The sequence below is a fragment of the Struthio camelus genome, chromosome Z (genome assembly GCF_040807025.1).
Source record: "Struthio camelus isolate bStrCam1 chromosome Z, bStrCam1.hap1, whole genome shotgun sequence".
Lineage (NCBI taxonomy): Eukaryota > Metazoa > Chordata > Aves > Struthioniformes > Struthionidae > Struthio > Struthio camelus.
In genome coordinates, this window is record NC_090982.1 from 5520538 (window position 1) to 5539699 (window position 19162).

Consider the following 19162-nt stretch of genomic DNA (forward strand, 5'->3'; position numbering starts at 1 on the left):
TGAAGCTAAGTCCGCTCAATACCCTTCTTTAACAGATTTCTCCATTTATCAACTTAAAAAAATTAGGCTTTTTCTGCTTGGTAGACCTGGAGACTGTAAAGACTTTTTTGTTCCACTGAAGGACTGATTTTTTTTTTTTCTTTTGCATCCAGTTTCACATATGTGTCTAGTGTCTTCCTTTTAAAGATTTTTGTTTGGTTGGGGTAAACCAATTTCCACTATTCAACAGTTCTTATTACTGGGGACAAGAAGTACATTTCATCCTGGAGTTTGTGGCTGCTCTCATGGGAGACATATGATTTGTCCCTTAACAAAAGTGAAACTATCACTGTCTGCTGGGTGCCTGGAGCAAGGTTTCTGAATATGCAAAATCAGTGGTATCTTCATAACATTTTTCACAGAGAACATTAAGTGATCCTGAATTTCATTGATGTGTCTTGCGGACAAAGGGATCAGATTTCCAACTCAGATTTACCTGGGGAGAATCACGACCTGGCTTCAGATGAGGATATTTTGTCCTTTTGAGTGAAATAGCGAAATTGTCATGATTTTTCCTGTGAAGCCTCACGCCTTTAAAGTATTGTTTTAAATAAAAAAGTGACTATTTGGCTAGCATAATTCTTAACTTTGGGGCAGAGACCACAGCCTTGGAGGCAAGTGTCCTGCAAAGTAGTGAGAGCTGAGATTTGGGTTTGAGGAATTCAGAATGTCGTTCTGAGTAACGGCTGCAAATAGTTCTGGTGCAGTATGACTTAGAAATATGGTGAAATGGATGGTGAAAAACCTACTCCACCAGGCTTGCTTTGATCTCCTCTGCAATACTTCTGTAAAGTGTAATGGCACCCAACATACTAAATGAATGGGTTTCTGAAGCAATTCTACAGTGAAGGATCTTCATTTTTTAAAAGGTCAAGGTTAATTTGTTTGTAAGATCATGCATAAACAATTGATTCACTTGCACTGTGACCCTGTCCATATGCCTGCTTCCATTTCAAGGTGAATGGAACAAATAAATCAGCGAGGTCCTCAATTCCTGACAGTGTTTCTTAGTCTTGCTTTGGTGTAAGTGCCTCTTTTATTACTCTTTGGAACCTTCCTATAAATAATGGCATTTCCTAGTAAAGCTCATGCTTTTAATGTAGTAACACGTACACGTAGATATATAGAGAGCGATATTTTGTGGTCTGGAAGAAATCCAGTTACTGGTGGTGTAATTATCTGTGGTTATTTGCAGCTATTAGTGTTAACATAGCTACTTCCTTGCTACTGCCTTAGTTTCCTCTTCAACCCATAGCTTTGATAAGCAAGCTGCTTGTGACTTCTGATATCTGGCCCTGTAACTGTTGCATGATTTAACTAGCCTGTGTTGTGGAAGAGCTGTTTTTCCTCCTGGTATTATGGTTACTGATGTTTAGCTCTGAAGCTGTGCAGCTGTGATAGTGCATCCCCCCTTCCCTGCAGAGGTAAAGAAAAGACGAACTTTCCCAGCATAGCAAAGACTGAAATAAAACCACCTACGGTAGGAACAGTGCCCAAAATGAGATTTTCACGGGGGATCCAGCTCTCAGATCCCTGATGGCGCTAAAGTCAGCGCTACTTTCCCACACGTGAGATACAATCAAGTGATGAGTAGATGTCCCTGTCTACAGCTGAAATGCGCTTTCATTTTCCTGCTGTTCCCTTTTTCATGTCCTATCCTTATCATATGCCTTCTATACTTGCCACGTTTCTAAAAGTTGTCATTTTTTCTTTTCATTCCATGGTAAGTTTTCCATGTGTTTGCACTAATCATACTGGTATAGAAGCTGTCAAGCTGATGGAGGAGGAATCCTCCTAAGGGAGTACCTGTGCATCCCATAGGTTTGTGCTGAAGCAAGTTTTCCCATTTACCATATGAAACTGGAAGTCTCATCCACATCAGTGTACAGACCAAACATTACACTCCTGTCAAAGCAGAGAAAAACGAAAATTTGCCTAAATCCCAAGAAGTGGCTGAACAATGTGTTCCTACCAGCGCAGCACATTAGGAAGCTTCTGCTCATGTGCAGAACAGATAGTTGGTAGTAGGAAGGATTTATTGTTGCCTCCTGACAATGTCCAGATCTCTTTTTCATGTTTAATAAGGATCACTTTTCTCTTACTATCTCTGCATAATCATTATGATGGCACTGGTAATCATTATGAACTGATGGTGATAGTCTTTTTATGTTATTGGCTAGCAACCAGCTAAGGACAGGATCTCAGGGTGTCAGTAACTGGATAAGCTGTGGATGATAGAAAGCCCCCTGTCCTTAGATTGCATTTTGGCATGAGTCCCAGTTCTGCCTTCTGGTTTCTATGAGTCATATGTAAATATGACACCTTCTGGCAAAAGCTCAAGCTAGTGGCAGGGATCCCCTGCAGTTTAGAGGACCCTGCTGGCTCAAATTGCCAGCAGAGAGATGAAAGTGTCTCAGTAGCTCTCGGGAATTCATTAGCCTGAGGTGACAACTTCAACAACCTGGTTCTTTCTGCAGTAAGTGAGACTACAGAGAAAGCACAGAAATTGCCAGAGTTGGATGGCTGGCATGAAGTCAGAATATTTTAAAAAGGAAAAAGATCCAGAGGGCTTAAGGCATCATGAAAATATTGTGCCTTGTTGCCCAGTCGTTGAAGTTTGTTAGTAACATTTGTTGTGGAATATGATCAGTACTAAACTTGTTATTGTCCTTGTCCCTTCTCTTTCACCACTCTGCTGATAAAGGGCTAGTGTCCCACCGTCTCCTTCCCACCTCTTAGGATGTATATGGTAGGTCTGGAGAATTTTAATCTTTTGCAGCAGTGGTGTCATTTCTGTGATGTGGAATTGAGGGAAAAGAGAAGAAACAAATATGAAGTGTCAAAGTATAATGTTTGCACGTCTACCTTAATTAAACTCAGAGCACGTAATAAACAACTGCTATTTATCCGTAAGTAGACAGTAGATTGCCATTTTATTTATTTATATGATGTATTTTGGTCACTCCACAAAAGCCCAGAAAACTTCTGATTATGAAACACTTATTTACCTACTGCATCTAGGTAACAGACCTCTGATAAATGGGTGGTCTAATAAGCATAGATTGCGGAAAAGCATGGAGATATGGTGCTCTCCAGCAGAACATCATTGTTGCTGGTTATTATTACAGTGAGAGTGAGCTATTTGTCTCCATTTAAATTCCGCTTTTAGTTTATGCAATTTGGATGGATTTTTAGCCCACAGTGGGCTTTAGCTACTAGAATGCTATTGGGGAGTATCACAAACTCGTAACAACCTGCAGCTGTCTCCCCTGTCCTTCCACATTGCCCTTCCTCCACCCCTACCTGCCTTTATCCTTTTCTAGGGCAACTGACGTTCAGGGACTATACTACACTTTGTCCTTGAAAGGTCCGCTTTTCTGTGTTGCCACAAAGACCTGCAAAAAGACATATTATTTTACTTTTTAAAAGATCAGCATTTTGTTCCAGCAGCGACGGGATGAGGAGGCAGGCTGCAATGATTTGAGGCTTGTAATATAAACATACAAAAAAGGCTATTCTGTGCCCTGAAAAGTCACACTCTTAAGACAAATGGCAGATAACTGTGGCAGCAAAGCTGATTTATGCATTTTACAGGTGCAGAACACATGTTCAGAGCAAGGAGATAATTTGTCCGAGAAAGTCTTTAGTAAACTGGAAAACTGTGACTTATCCACAAGGGCCATTCTCCCAGGATGTGTTGCATTCCTCCCCAACACAGCAGAGGGCCCATCTTTTCAGAAGCACTTCTGTTTTCCCACCAATTTTTATGCGGGTGTTGAAACCATGATGTAGAAGCAGGTCACTTTAATGGTATGTTAAAGTACTTGATACAGTGAATTAATCTTTGCCTCAGACACTTGGTAATAAATTAATTGGTGTGGGAGCAATTGATCCCTAGAAACTCAGAGTTTCTTAAGTTTTGTAACTATTTCAGAGTATTCTAAAAAAAATCAACTTTGCATTTATACAATTGGCTCATGTTTTTACCTGTATTTATCTCTACTGAGTTTAATGTTAGGGCAGCAAAGCACTCTCACCTTTCATGTTAATGCTAAGCTCTTCTTAACTTTAAAGCAGTAGAAGTTAAGTGGTTATGCCAAAGTTAAACGCTGTTAGTGCTCGAGCTAATAGCTATAGCTCGCAAGACTATGGTGTAGACTATGCTAGCAAGCTATAGCTAGCAAGACTATGTCTCTTTGACTGCTAGGCACTTTGTTCTTATTTCTGGGTTTGACTTCTAGCTATTCTGCTTTGCTTCTGCTTTGCCAACAAAGATGTCAGGAGAAAGGCTGAGACTGCTCAGAATAATTCTCGGAGCTGAGATTACTCCCATCTGTTAAGGAAGGCATTTGCAGTTAATTCCACTTTCTTGTTGAGGAGACAGCAGATCAGATAATTTGTAACCTCCAGCTATGCCTTGATGTGTCCTCGGTGGTGTCAGTTCTTCCCACTACTTCTTTAAGCATTTTTCTGGTCACTGGGTGAAATTCTTTTTTACTAGAGGACCTGCTGTCTTTCTCTGTCTTAAAAGCGTATGGGCTGCTAAGTATGATCACTCAGACCTTCATGACTGAGTGGCCTGTTCTTGTTAATTCAGTTCTTCCTTTGGCCTCCAGATGTCTATATGCGTGGGAAATCTTAAGGATTGCAAGACTGCAAGTTAGATACTTTTTTGCCCTGTCTGTGTTATTGTTGCTAGCATGCTGGGTTTCTTTGTAAAACTGAAGTCTGGTGGACCGTATTGCTTTGATTCTTTCTGAAATGCCTCTGAACCTGAAAGCACTTTGCCTTTAAATTTGATTTTTAATTTTTTTTAATACCTCTGTATGCGTAACTGGTTGGTGATTATAGCACTAATATAAAAACTATGACACTATAGTACTACTATAGAAAATAGTACTACTATAAAAACGCTGCATAAAACTTCTTGTGGTATGACTTTGAATTTCATTATATCAGGGAACATTTCAGTAAATTCTTTCCACAGGAAATTTGATCAGAAGTAAAGAATTCTGAAATATCTATTTGGGTGGAAACTTTCACAATAATTTTATAGTTTGGGATTTTTTTATCACATTACCATCAAACAATGCATGCTATCACGTGCACTTAGTACAGCTGGTAGAGTAGCCAAGACAAAACCATAAGTTTTTAAGTTTAAATATCCTTTTATGGCCTCTAAATTCATTTCTCCCTTACTGAAGTCTGCTCTAACCCATGAACCGATAGTTGATCCTCCTTCTTCAAATAATTTGAAATTTTAACTTCCTTTCCTCAACTTGACCGCTAACCAGGGAGTAATGAGAACTTGTAGCCGTATGCCTAAACATTATGTGCTTAAACAACAGCAGTTTCAGAAGATATACTGACACCTGTTGTCAGTCATAATCTCCTTGAACAGTTATGTTGCAATTTGGGCTTTTTTTCAGAAATGTTGAGACAAGCTTTCTCCAAATCCCAATTTCTCTGCATAGCTTTCTGGCAAACATATTAGAATATGCCTTTATGCTGCTTTGGCTGCAAAGGCCCCATATCAGAAAGCAACAGATTTCAAACATCCTTGCTAGACTGACATTTGTTTTATAAGGCTCTTGGGAAGGAAAGTATGGGAAAGATGCAATGCTGTAAAATACCAATGGTTAATTTCTAGCTATTTCTATATAGGTTATGGAGCTATATACCAAGGGTCAGCTAATAGCTATAATACCTAATGGCTATTTGGCAAAATAATTTTTCTGAGTATTGTCATTATATTTGAAAGGTTACACAGAGTAGCTATTACTTCATTATTTTTTTTTTTATGCATCTTGAGAAGGATTAAACAAGCAGACAAAGGGATTAACAAAGGGACTAGTACTCCCTTTTCTGCATGTGCTAGGTCTAATTGTTTCAGATGTAGGAAAATTACATCCACTGACACCTTCTGCAGGACCTGAGCTTGTGTCTTCTTGTACATGGACCAATAAGGAGCAAGGGTGGGTGAACTCAGTATAGGCTAGCCCACACCGAAAATAAGCTGTAGTTCTTCACTTCTACTGCCGGTTATGAAAGAAGGAGCATGCGGATCCCACAGTGCTGCTAAAAACACCATTGTTTAAAAGCATAAATCTCTCAGAGAAAAAGAGAACACTCCTTTCCCTGGATTTAGAGAGCAAGGGACAACATCTGAAGCGGTTTCGTTTGACCACTGTTTCTCTCTTATTTCTTTGATGGCAGAGCAGTAATTGCTCCCTAAGGTACATCACAGGGTTAAGATTTACAATCCAGTCTCCATGAGGCTGGGCTGTGACTCCCATGCCAGATGGTGTCAGCTAAATTGCTGTCAGCACTCTCACACTTATGAATTATCTGTTGCTTTTGGAGGCAGGCAGCAGCAGTTTTACGCTGCAAGGACTAGCTACTATACTGACAAAGATGTTTTTGATGTATTTATTTATTTATTTTTAGTGAGTGAAAGCTCAGAGCCTGGCAGATTCACTGTACCAACGCAATCAGCAAAGCTTCTCGCTCTTTTTACTTTCTTTCTCTTTCTCTTTTTCTCTCTTTCTCTAGCTTTCACTCGTTCTCTCTCTCTCATCTCTCTTTTTTAATTCAATCTTGTGGTGGGGCTAGTGATGCTGCTCACACCCCCACAAAAAAATGCCTTGTTCAGAGCCTAGCTGAGAGGGTAAAATGCATTTAATGTTAACTATCAGTGTGGCTGAAAAGTACGTTCCACTTTGAATATAGCAGAAGGACAAGCAAGCGTATGTGTAAGAAGAAGAAGACTGCGCATTTTAGCATGCTTGCCTTGGACCCTTTACCTGGTGTTTCTTCCCTCAGTTGCAGGCTATCTGACAAGGATGACTTCTTAGACTGTGGTTGTGCCAAACAAACTCAGTTGAGAAAAGTGCTCAAAAGTGATGTCCCTGCACAGATTCACATCTCCTCCCAGTATTTACACAGTTTAGGCAACGGGGGAAGTCTTCTTAACCGAGGAATAAAATATGGAGAGGCGCAATGACTTAAAGATCACACAGAGAGGCACTTAACACTGGCACTTAACTCCACGTTTCTTTGTATACTTACAGAATCGCAGAATCAGAGAAGAGTTGAGGTTGGAGGGGATCTCTGAAGATCACCTAGTCCAACCCCCTTGCTCAGGCTGGGTCCTCTAGGGCACATTGCCCATGATCACGTCCAGGCGGGTTGGGAGAGAGAGATCTTAGAGAGAGATCATCACCTTCCCTGGAATCACCATGGTTAGAAAAAAACAGAATAGCTGCACTGAGTTATGGTTTCATCCTGCTGGCCTTCCTTGACAACTGTTCAAAACCACTACCAAAACAATCCAGTGAGGCTTCATGTTTTCTTTGTCAGGCCTGCCTTCTTTGTAGTTGCTGCTGAGTGAAGATTCTCCATAATTTTCTCTTGTTTGGATGCAGACTTACCTTTCCTTATGTGCAAAATATTCAAGGTGTTTGAACCAACTTTGCCTACAATGATAAAGATTTTCAAAAAATGTACCATGCTCCAGTTATTACTGCACAAAGCTGTTGCATCATTCGTCTCCACAGTATCTCTCTACCCTTCCTCCATCCCGTGTGCTTTCATTGCAACTGTCTCATTTGTCTTTATCGTGGCTTACAGGATCACATATACTTATTACTCAAAGAGATGATAACTAAAAGGGATTAATAAATAATCAGATCTTTTTAGGAAGTTTGTTAAATGGGGAAAAAATTATGTGTTATTTCATGTTTCAAATATTATCCTGAAAGTGATTGTCATTCTGTACATCTTAAGCAGTCCAGTTCAAGAGAAACTACTTCAACTTATATTTTTTTCCTTTACACCCACAACCATTGCTTAAAGGCTGACTGAGGTTCTGAGGATTTGATCCTGCAAAGTGCTGACTTCACACATTGCTTCCTGGCTGCAGAATACACAGCATCGAAGAGGATTAACTGCTTAATTCCTTAGGGTTTCACAAAAACACAGACTGGGCTCATTTCTGCAGTAAATCTGTGTAACTTTCGTAGTTGAATTCCTAAGAATCTAGCCTCTAATAGACAAGTAAGCCTAGTTTCTCTTTTTCATCAACTTTTAAATGCATGTGGCTGTCCTTACCTTTTATGATTTTTTTAAACTGATAAATAAGAATGATAAACATAATGGCTACTTACAGGGCTTGGCTGGACGGAAATGTTTTATTGAGAGCAAAGAAGTGGATAATGCATTTCTAAATGTGCCAAAAATACCAGTATGTTGAGACAACAGTTCAGAAAAGGAACCTCAGAGTCTGTCTTCAGAAACGAGGGTAAGCATGATGGAAGCCGCAATCCCATTGCAATTTTTTCTGTATGCTAAAATTGAACTGTGAGTACTTCATCTTCTTGATGAAATCACCATTTATAAGTCATTTTTCATCAAAACCATATGAATGGTAGTTGATCACTGCAAATGACTTTGCCATTAGGACCGTAGCTTTGGTATTTTTCTTTCCTTTTCAGTGTTAAAAGTGCTCCGGAAGGCTTTGTAGAGGACACTGGATGAATCAGTAAGTGATCAAACCCGACTTTACGTAGATACATGCATTTGCAAAAGCGCTGTACGCTGGCTTCTTTTTAACAATGAAACAGACGCTTGTCAGAGTCAGACAGAAACTCCATAAAATATTCTTAAAGGTGAGTTGAAATGCCTCTGGAAATAGACATATAAATAAAAAAAATAATAACTTAATAACTATGATTTTTAGAAAGAACTCCCAGCCTTGGTGGGAGTATCGCATTGTCTTTGAGGTAAAAACTTGGTATTGTCGGGGAGCACACACAAATTATTTGCATGTACATTTTATCCTATTATTATTAACACCATAGAAATATCTAGAGGCCTATAAAACTGAAGGTCTTCTAGCCGTAACACCAAAACCATCCGACAACTGTCCTTTTCCCAAAGAATTTGGGCCAAAAATTTTCAGGATAGTTAGGCTGGTCCCTTTCATTTTTCCATGTCGTAAGAATCACAACATCTAGTGTTTTGGTGGAAACAGCATTCCAGGGGATTAGTCCACATTCAGCTATGCTAGATTGAAAGCAAAAGAAATGCATTCTTTCTCGCTGTAAGACAGAAAAAGGGTAATCAAGGTCTGAGAAGCTCATGATTAATTTCTGTATATTCAGTTTATATTAGAATTTCTTAATAAAGATAGCATTACTTTGGAAAACATGTCCTGGTGCTACAGATTTGGAGGGAAGGAGAATACAAGCTGATACAAAGTAGCATTCTGCTTTTGAGAAAAGCAAATGGGTACCTCTTTACTGATACTGTAGCACGCTTTTGAAAAACCAAGAACAGAACCCCATAACAGCATACCTGTTACTAAGCCTCCAAAATGTGATCCAGTGTCTTTTACTCTCTGCTGTACTGTTTTGTTATAGACAATGAAAATTATGGGGTATGTTTCAGAGAAGTTATATTTCTTTAGAAGAGAAACTGTTCATCCATTTTAGGAACGTTTCAAAGTGTAGAATTTTGTACATTTCCTTAATGACTTTATGTTTTGGGAGTTATGACTAAATATAATTATGTTCTGATACCGTATCTATATCTGAAGATGTGACTTGGCACTAGCAGATTATTCCCAAAACCACATCCAGTGCTATCTACACTGTTCACTGAGCTTAGCAGAGGTGCGATGTCTTTCATAGTGATAAGGGGCAAGCATGAGATAAGAGGAAAAGCTTTTACTTACCCATTTTTGGTGTCTGAGGATAGAAATTTCTTCATCTTCCTGCTGTGTTCTGTGCCCATGTACTACCAAAACTTTAAATTGGCTGCAAACATTTCAAAATGGTTGATCTGGCAAGGAAAGCAGTACTTCGTGCTGAACATGTACTGTACGGTTCAGTGGTACTTGAACTGGTGTATGCACCATATCCTTTTCTAAATGTGATTTGCTTCATACAGGACCCCCACAACATCTCATTATGGGTATTGCAGAGTATTGTTTTTGTCAGCATTCCAATAACATTATAACCCGTATAATTATGCTCCATCACACAGTGTTATGGTACATAAATATTGCATCTCATGATCAGTAATGAATTGGGAACAATAAATACTGAAAGACAAAGTTTCTTGCTTTGTTATTGAGTTAAGCCAAAGTACTAATTCAAACTCCAAACTGAAATCAGCAACGAAATCTGTTACAAAAATTAGTTATGTAATATGGCTGATGAAGTTAGTTCTTATTCCTGCTGACTCCTTATTGCCCTTTAGCCTCTAGCTGGTTGCTGTTATGATGAATAAGAAAAAGATGCCATACACTAAGATTGTAAAAACAAACAAAATAAGGTGGGTAACACAGAACAAGATCGGTCATTAAATAGTGGTGATATCACAGCTTGTCCTACAATATTAAATTCAGATTGTTTTTTGACTCAGTTCACCATGGTGTGACTCTTTATTTTTTGAAGTGAGATGAATCATGACCTTTCTTGCAAACCCTGCTTGGTTATAGGGGTAATAATGGAATTATTTCCATCTCAAATTTTCCTGTGCTCCACACAGACCCAGTACTGGTTATGATTATAAATCCTTCAGAAGTCACTAATCGCAAAAATGGAAAGAAGACTGTATACACCTCTAATGATATATGTCCTATGTTTTTTCCTGTCCTTCTCTCGCTCTCTTTTTTTGCTTAAGGTAGTTTTGCCTTTTTTAAGTGTGGATTTTTTTTTTCTTACATTTATGAACATTGCAATAGGGTATACCCTTACCTGAGCTAGAACTATCCTCTGAGTTTATCACAGATGAAAACATCACCTTTTCATGATTTGATAAACAAAGAGTTGGGCTGAGGACAGTAAGCTCTGCATCTCAGATGTTCCTGAAGTCCAGATAAAGAAAAAAGATCATATTTGAAAGTGAAGTTCAAGTACTGGATTAGGGAGCCGTTCATACCTAGAGTGAGAGTGGTTAGTTGTGAGTTTATTTAGGCTTTACCTGTACTTTGTTATGGCATCAAGATAAAGCAAAAGGACCTGGTGTTCTGTACATTAGGAAGGAAAAAAAAAAAAAAAAAGCATGGTATTTCAGGCTAGCAGGGTTCTTCTTTATCTGACATAGTAGTAAAACATTCCACTAATATTTTTAGCTGCTCCGTTTCTTCCTGTAAATATTTGGACTCTTCTCAGTTCCACAGCTCTCTTAATTCATATAAAGTGCAGACTGGGCTGTGGTATCCTGGGGAAGTAAGTCTTGTTTTCCATCTGTTCAGAACAAAAGGCCTTAGTGGCTATTTCTTGTTCAATAACGTTTCTGTTTCCAAAAAATGCTTTTTTTGCCATTATCGTTTCATGCCTCCTCGTCCCCTATTGTCTCTAAAAAAGACAATAAGTGTAAAAAATTGCCTGCTGAATTCTGCAGTATCTCCTGTTGCATTGATTATGCAGGGTATATAAAGTATCACAGGAACAAATTTCCTTGGAGTGGCTTTGTCTGTACAGCCAGAGAAAAGGATACAGTTGTTCAATTCTGTTCCGTTTATCTGATCCATGACTTGAAATTTACACTACTTATTAAAAATACCAATGCAAACAGTGTACGCAAGGCTCTGTAAAGCACTGCCAACCTCTTAAGTCCTCTGCTATTGTTCTTATATGAATTCAGTGCTGGAATTGACCCTATCAATCACGCCTTCTTGTGACCCCTGAGCAAGACATTGGTCTCTCCAGCACTTTGCTTGCCTGATTGAAACTTGCAATCCATCTTGCTTTCAGTGTTAGTTTTGATGTGATCAGTCACTCTGTGCCTTCTGAACGCCTACGTCAAGGACCTGCTATGTCTGTTGCTGTTCTCTCCTGGCTGAAATGTTTTGCATTCTCTCCCTCTAACCCTTTTTTTTGTCATGATTAACAGAATTAATTCAGTTTTCTCTCTTGCCCTTCTCCAACAGAGTTCTGCAAGGCTTGGGCCCTAAACTGTTCTCCGTTTCTGTGCCACCTCTCCTGTGCCTCATCATTAGCTGCAGCCTTGGTTATGAATTCTACCATGGATAAGGAAGGTCTGAATCTTCAGGTTCGTCCTTCAGCGCCTCCACTGTCCTAGTACTGAGGTGCTTTATTATCTCAGTCCTGTTTGCTGATAATGAGCCTAGGAAGTGCACATTGAACTGAAGTATTGGTTCCTATAAGCAGCATTTTCTCCTCCGTTGCCTGTTCCTAAATTCTTCTGCTGTAGTGGAGCTTTTGTTTTTTTCCCTCTTAGTGTACTGGAGCTCTGTGTTTCAGAGCTTTCTCAGCTGTCCAAATTGCTTTCCTTTTTATATTTGCCTGTCCAACAGCTCCTGAACAGGGCTTGCAGAGACACTGGCAAGTGACCCTTTCTCCACTGCAGCCTTTATCATGACGGCATTGTCCTTCGTTAAGAATAGTCCCCTGTAGTAAATATGTGGTGAGGGAGTCTCAGAAAGCTTAGTATCAAACTGTACCCTTTTCCAGGGAAACGGCACCAACTCACCTGTAGTTCTATCTCTTCCATAGCGGAGTTGTCCTGGTTGTGCTTGTCCCCTCTGTAGCTGCTCTATCCTCTTGCCTTTCCCTGAGCCTCCCTGCTGGGGATGCCAAATGCCTCCCAGGATCACTGGGAAGCAGTAAGCTCAGCAACTACAGCCAAGCAGGGGCTAGCTGGGGAACTCCACTGGAAATAAACTTTGTATATTAAAGCACTAAAGAAAAAATGTTGTTATTAATGGTCTGAGTGACAATTATTGAAAAATTTCCCACTAAGAAAATTTCCCACTGACTTCAGTAGAAGTTATGACTATATTTCTGTTCAGGTTGGTATATTGTTCTTCTTATAACAGTTACTGAGGGTCAATTTGTAATGGTATTTACACAGAGCTTTCAAAAGCATCTGAGTTTCTCATCTCCAATGCAATTAAAATCCTGCCATATGCCAATTTGTATCTTTTAAATTGACTGAATGCCTTTAAAACTTGACCATTGGATATTTAAAAATGAGTGAAAAATAGCTTTGCTTTGCTTTGCTTTGCTTTGCTTTGCTTTCCTTTCCTTTCCTTTCCTTTCCTTTCCTTTCTTTTCCTTTTCTTTCCTTTCCTTCCCCCCCACCTTTTTTTTCCTCAGGGAGCAGTTTGCTGTTAATACAAAAAAAAAACCCTTTAATTACCATTTCAATAATATTAGTTTCCTTCCTTTCTTTCAAATCATGTCTAGACATCTATGAAAAATCTGTTGTTAATGTCTTGTCAGTTTATTTTATTTTTATTTTTGATTCGGATTGTGATCTTGCTCTCAAAAAGCAACAAACAAATCACAATCCAAGTTCAGAATATGCTTTGAAGACAAATTCCTTCTTACAGTTTACCTTTTGCCTCTTCCCTTATTCCTCCTAAGAAAGCAGCACCTGCGTTTTTGCAACAGAAATTCTTGTTATTGGCACATACATTAAAGACTTTGATATGTGGAATCACAGCTTTGATACTACTGCTAAATTTGGTTGGAATTTGCCAACATATATTTCATTATGACCGGATAGTGAGAAATCTAGTAATTTTATGACAAATTATCTTAATCTTTATGTCACCTCCTTGATAGTTTTCTTTCCATGTGTGGTATTTGCTGTCCAATTGTAGAAAAGGGAGAAGAAGTGAGTCTAAAAAAGATAAGGGAGCGTTTTTATTTTGAACAATGACAGAGCTATAAGCTTTTTGGCATTGTCATTAAAAGACAAAGAGATTTTGGTGATAAATGGTCTGAGATGTCATGTTTCCTTAGATAGGTTATTAGCCTATTCTGGTATAGTAGTTTTTAAATGTTATTATGGCGCTGGATATCTGATCAAGAAAAAAGAGAAATACCTGGGTATGGTCAAATTACTTTTTAGAGAGAGGTTCTAACTGAAAGTTTTTGGGTTTTTTTTTTTTGTTTGTTTTGTAATAAGAATGGATTTTCTGTAAGTCTGAACATGACTAAGGAACACCCAACAGAATTAATTTCTGGTTAACTTGCTTCTATTTTGAAGGTGTTCTCATGACTTTCAGTGGGCGAATGGGAAGTAGTAGGAAAATCAGTGGAGGCTTTTTCCTTTCTCTTTAGTTTAAATAAGCACCCAGAAAACTAACAGGGATGTTCTGCGTGTGTTTTACACTGGTCAACCTTTCTGAATTTAATGGGTCACCCACAATACCTTGCCAAAATGCTTTCTGTAGCAGGCAGACATGAAGATATAATAATAGGTTCAACATTCTTATACTTCAGTCCAGTCAATTTGCTTTACTTTTTGAGGATAATTTGAAAAGGTGTCATGGCTGATTTCACTTGTCTCTACCTTTTATGTTCTAAAGGCCGTTCACGTCATCAGGGAATCCCCTATCTCATCCAGTATCTGATCAAGCAGGTTTGGTCTTCCCTTGGCAAGGCTGGAGTGGTGCAGATGAAAACACAGCTCTCTCCCAGTTTCTTTTTCAAAGTAAATTTGGAAAATCAATAGAGTATAGGTGTAACATGAAACTATTTTTGTGGATCAGTATCCTCTGTATTCTCCATGACAAGTAAGTTAGAGGGAGACTGCTCTAGTGACAAATTATTTGAGTAGCTGGTAGCAAAAAGCTGGGGCAGGTGGATGAAACAGCCTTTATTAGAGATGTGTGTTCAAAAGATACCCACATTCCTACCTGAAATGGTATGGTACTACACTTGTCTCCATGAACACATTTTGAGAAAACTGCAGTTTTTCAGATGTTCCTATTTAGGTAGCTGTGAAAAGTTGTCCGTCCTTTAACAGTGATCATTGTTGAATATATCTAATTAAATATGAAATGTAACTCCTCCATTATACAAATGTATGGCAATCTACGTTTTATGTTGATAAAAAGCCCCCAGATACATTACTAATATGCAAATGATAAATACAAGTACAAATCAATTGCATGTGCCCAGACTGATTTTGTTTTGTAAGATAGCTAATATATTAAAAAATTCAATTAAAAATTAAACTGGAAAACCATAAACTACCGAGCTAGAATGCTAGGGTTAGTTTTATGAAAGCTATACATTTTTAAGTTTCCTTTTTTATCCCAGGTATTCATTTCTGAGTCTCACTTCACTCCTTTAACTTTTAAATGCACTGTGATCTATGCTGAGAGTACTACTTGGAGCAGCAAGAAAGAAAGAAGCAAGAAGGAAATGAAAATGGCAGAAACTAGCAATATAAAGGGCCCTGTGTAATATTGGGACTGTGCATTGTCTGAGGCTTCTTAAGCAACGAAAGGAAATAAGAATATCCTATGGGCTGGTATTCAGCTCTGTAAGGCTGAAATCCTTGCTTCTCATTTATTTTGGCTCGTAATTTCAGAAGAATTCATTGAATTTGTAGAGCATAGATTTTTTAAAACCACGAAAGGAAATACTTTCAAGCAGCTGATCACTAAGCTATGGAACTCACCACCACCAGATATGATGGGGCAGAAGTCTTAAGAGTCCTTGCATAAGGGTTATGTTTTTACAGACAATGAGAATATACGTTTCTGTTTGTATGGAAGTAATGGGTATAAAAACACAACTGAGCTTCTAAACCCGCCCTTTGCTGGCAAAATTTGGGTTTTGATTTTGCTAACGGATATGTTAGTCTACATTTGTGTGTCCCTATGTGACGTGTGGTTGTTAGAGGCAGGACTGCAGAGTTTATTCTTATGTCCTCTTGAGCCATAACATCATGCAAGGCACCATGAATTTGGGACCTGTCCTTCTCATGCCACTCCTTTTGCATTCTTCCATTTCTGAAGACAAGAAAACGCACTTCAGGTTTCCATTTACCCCACAGTTGCAACGTTAGCAAAAGGTGAGTAGCGCGCATTATGATTAATTATTCAGCTTAGCAATTCCAATCAACCAATTTTGACTCAGGACACTGACTTAGGGCTAAATCAGTCCAGAGAACATCAGAACACACAGATCTCAACCAAGTATGACTGGCATGCCCATTTAAAACAGGTGGGTATTATCCCTTTATTTTTAATAGTTAGAGAAATAGAGGCAGTGTAGCAAGTGACTTGCCCAGATTGAACAGGTGGCAGAGTCTGGAACTCAGCAAAAGCAACAAGAAAAACTCCCTGTAGCTAGTCCTGTACACTGGAGCATTTAGAAATATATTCAGATGTGATCTTGCTGTGCTAAAGATAAATGGCTAAGTAACTTTACATAACCTACCTGTTTTACATAGCAAAATTGACCTGTAACTCTTTCAAGCGTTACTCTCTGAATTTTCTAGACTTTAATTTAAGACAGGCCATAAAAATAGGCAAAAATTCTAAGCATGAGGAAAGAGCTCTTAATATTTTCAGAACAAGTTTTCATATTCCCCTCCCCCAACTTTAAGCTCTGCCTTTTTGCATTTACACTGCAGTCTCTCTTTTTCTTGTCACACAGACTTCCCTGCAGGTGCTGCAGAAAGGGAGTTAGTCATACCTTATCTGGTCTTGTATTTTCATTATTGATGGACTAGTCTGAAAACCCTTCCATACTGGACCCTTATGGTCCAATCCGCAGGTTGCCACTCTTGACTCCCTCTACTTTGTTTTCCTTTTTCATGGGTAAATTGGAAAAATAAAGATTGGCTAGGCCTTGATCTTTCTCTTGCTATTTTACATTGGTATAACTTTATTCATGCCCGCGGGATTTTACTCTGAGTGAATCTGACTCACCGTGCGTCTTAAATTAGATTCTAGAGCTGGCACAGTGTTTGATTTTGTACCGATGTTTATAGCAAGTTTCCCGCTTTACTGTCATGTCATTTAGTCTGTAACAATAAAATAATGCAGTTGGTTAAGTTTCACATTAAAAAGTCATAAAAAATGCAGAACGGACTAATCTGATCAGAAAATGGCAGAAGTTCCAGACCGGTTCCTGGGTACAGCTAATTATATTTGAGGTGGGAAGCCAAATAGTGAGTTTGCAACAACTGTTAGTGGCCAGTCTGGAAATGGATAAACTAAGAAGATATATGTGATGCTACACCACACATTTGTATGTGTCTGTAAGGCTTTCAGGTATTTTACCTGCAGAATTCTTCATGGAATAAGAATAATTTATTTTCAAATTTTACTCATTCTTTCCCTCTTCAGAAAAAGTAATGGGTGAATAAAGTTACATTTGAGTTTCAAGCTAAAGACCTCCATCAGTTCCAGTTCCAAATACTCCCAGTTCCCAGTGAATTATGCCATTGTTTTGTAGTTTTTTTCCTTGAGTTTTTTCAATGAGCTAGGGATACCTCTGTAAAAGGACAGATTGACAACTTTAGAGAAAAAAAGTCTGAAGGCTTAGAAAAGAAATTTGTGCATCCTTCATAGGTAACTAAGCTTCCTATTACATTGTGAGATTAGCTGGTGTTTTATGCAAAACTTCTGAAGGCATAAAGCTCTTTTTGGCCCCAGCTGAACAAAGCTATGAGGCCCACAAATTCAACCCATTAACTTCAGTAGAAACTCATCCTGTATTTAAAGGCTATACTAAATATGGATATTTTCTAGATCACAGTTGTCAGTACTCAATGTTTGTAAGAGCCCTTATCTTCAGAAAGCGAAATTTGATCCCTGATGCATGTGGATTTGTTTACAGACTAGTCTTTTAGATATGACTGAGGGCTGACCTTAAAACATGATTGACCCTTGGAAGTGCCCACTAATTTTTCCTTAGTGAAATCACCATCTTGGAATGGAAATGTAATTTGTATCCTCTTGAGTATTTGTAATTACAATATACCAAAAGCAGATAATTGCTGCTGTGAACAGCTTTTTCTAACTAAACAATGATGCATTTTTCCATAGACCTCCCACTATAACAATTCTTGGTCAGGATGGCTGGATTTGTTTGACGCCTCTGAGTAGAAGGTCTGTTATATTATTACTACCTCCTTAAGCTGTCTTGTGGCACTTTTGTGTGATAGCTCACTCTCATCCCTTACACTTAAGAGCAAAATAACCAGGGGTGGAAATCACAGATATACCTTGTAAAAGGAAATAGACTAGAGCCTGGGCTGAGTTTTATCTTTTCCTTCATGATGTTGCATATGGAGCATAACAGTTACTAAGCTGAAGTGTAGCTTGTAAGAAGGTGAATTTAAGGTCTTGTCCTGAGGAAATTACATAAGGAATAAAAAGGAAGCTAGCTCACTTCACAAAACAGAATGAGAATACTAGCAATTATGTCTCAGATGAAATAAATAATAAACGTAACTTTCAAAAGCTTTGACAGGCTGTGAAGGGGGAGAAAAATTAAAGCTTTTACTTTTGTTTTAGGAGAGCCAGTCTCTTAATATAAATGAAGTGAGTGTATGCTATATAAGTAATATATCTGCGCATCTTGGCATTGCAGCATTAATCAGCTTGCTGCCAGGTATTCCAGGCTGTCGTTTGTCATGTCTGACTCTTTTGCCTTCTCAAGCAATCGAAGAAATGACCTTCTGCAGGCTGTCAGTGACAGATACCAGCTCATTCACATACATAAAGCTCAATTAGCTCCCAGAGAAAGCATTTTTTAAAAATGCAGTAAGCTGCACCGTGACAGATAGGTAAACGAGTGTCGTACAACAACAAAATAGAATGTTAATGTGGGCTAGCAAGAATACCATAGTAGCCATGACACACTCCTTTTCATTCCATGTTTTGTAATATTTAGTACTATCGTGATGTAAGGATCATTTACTAATTTTTTTTTTTTAAATTCCTTTTTTTATAGGCAGAATTAACTGTTCTGGGACCTGTTGTCTCATTATCATGTAAGGAGCTGCCCTGTGGTTTAGGACTTGAGCAGATACATTTGCAAGGATACACTGAATCTATCCTAACAATGGAGCCTATTAGGGAAAGCATATGCAGGTATTTGCTGTGTACCTCCATGGCTTTTGTGATACTTAGCACCTTTTTATTAAAAGGGCCAAATCAGCTATTGTTTAAGAATCACAGTCTATTCATGAAGACTCAGGTGCATCGGATGGCTACTGGAAACCAGAAGATACAGTGGCCTCCGGAGTCATTCTTTACATTTACTGAATTTCTCCTCATTGAAGCAAATGATAAAATCTGCACCAGCTTCCACGGTGTAAGTTCTAGTTGAGAAGCATT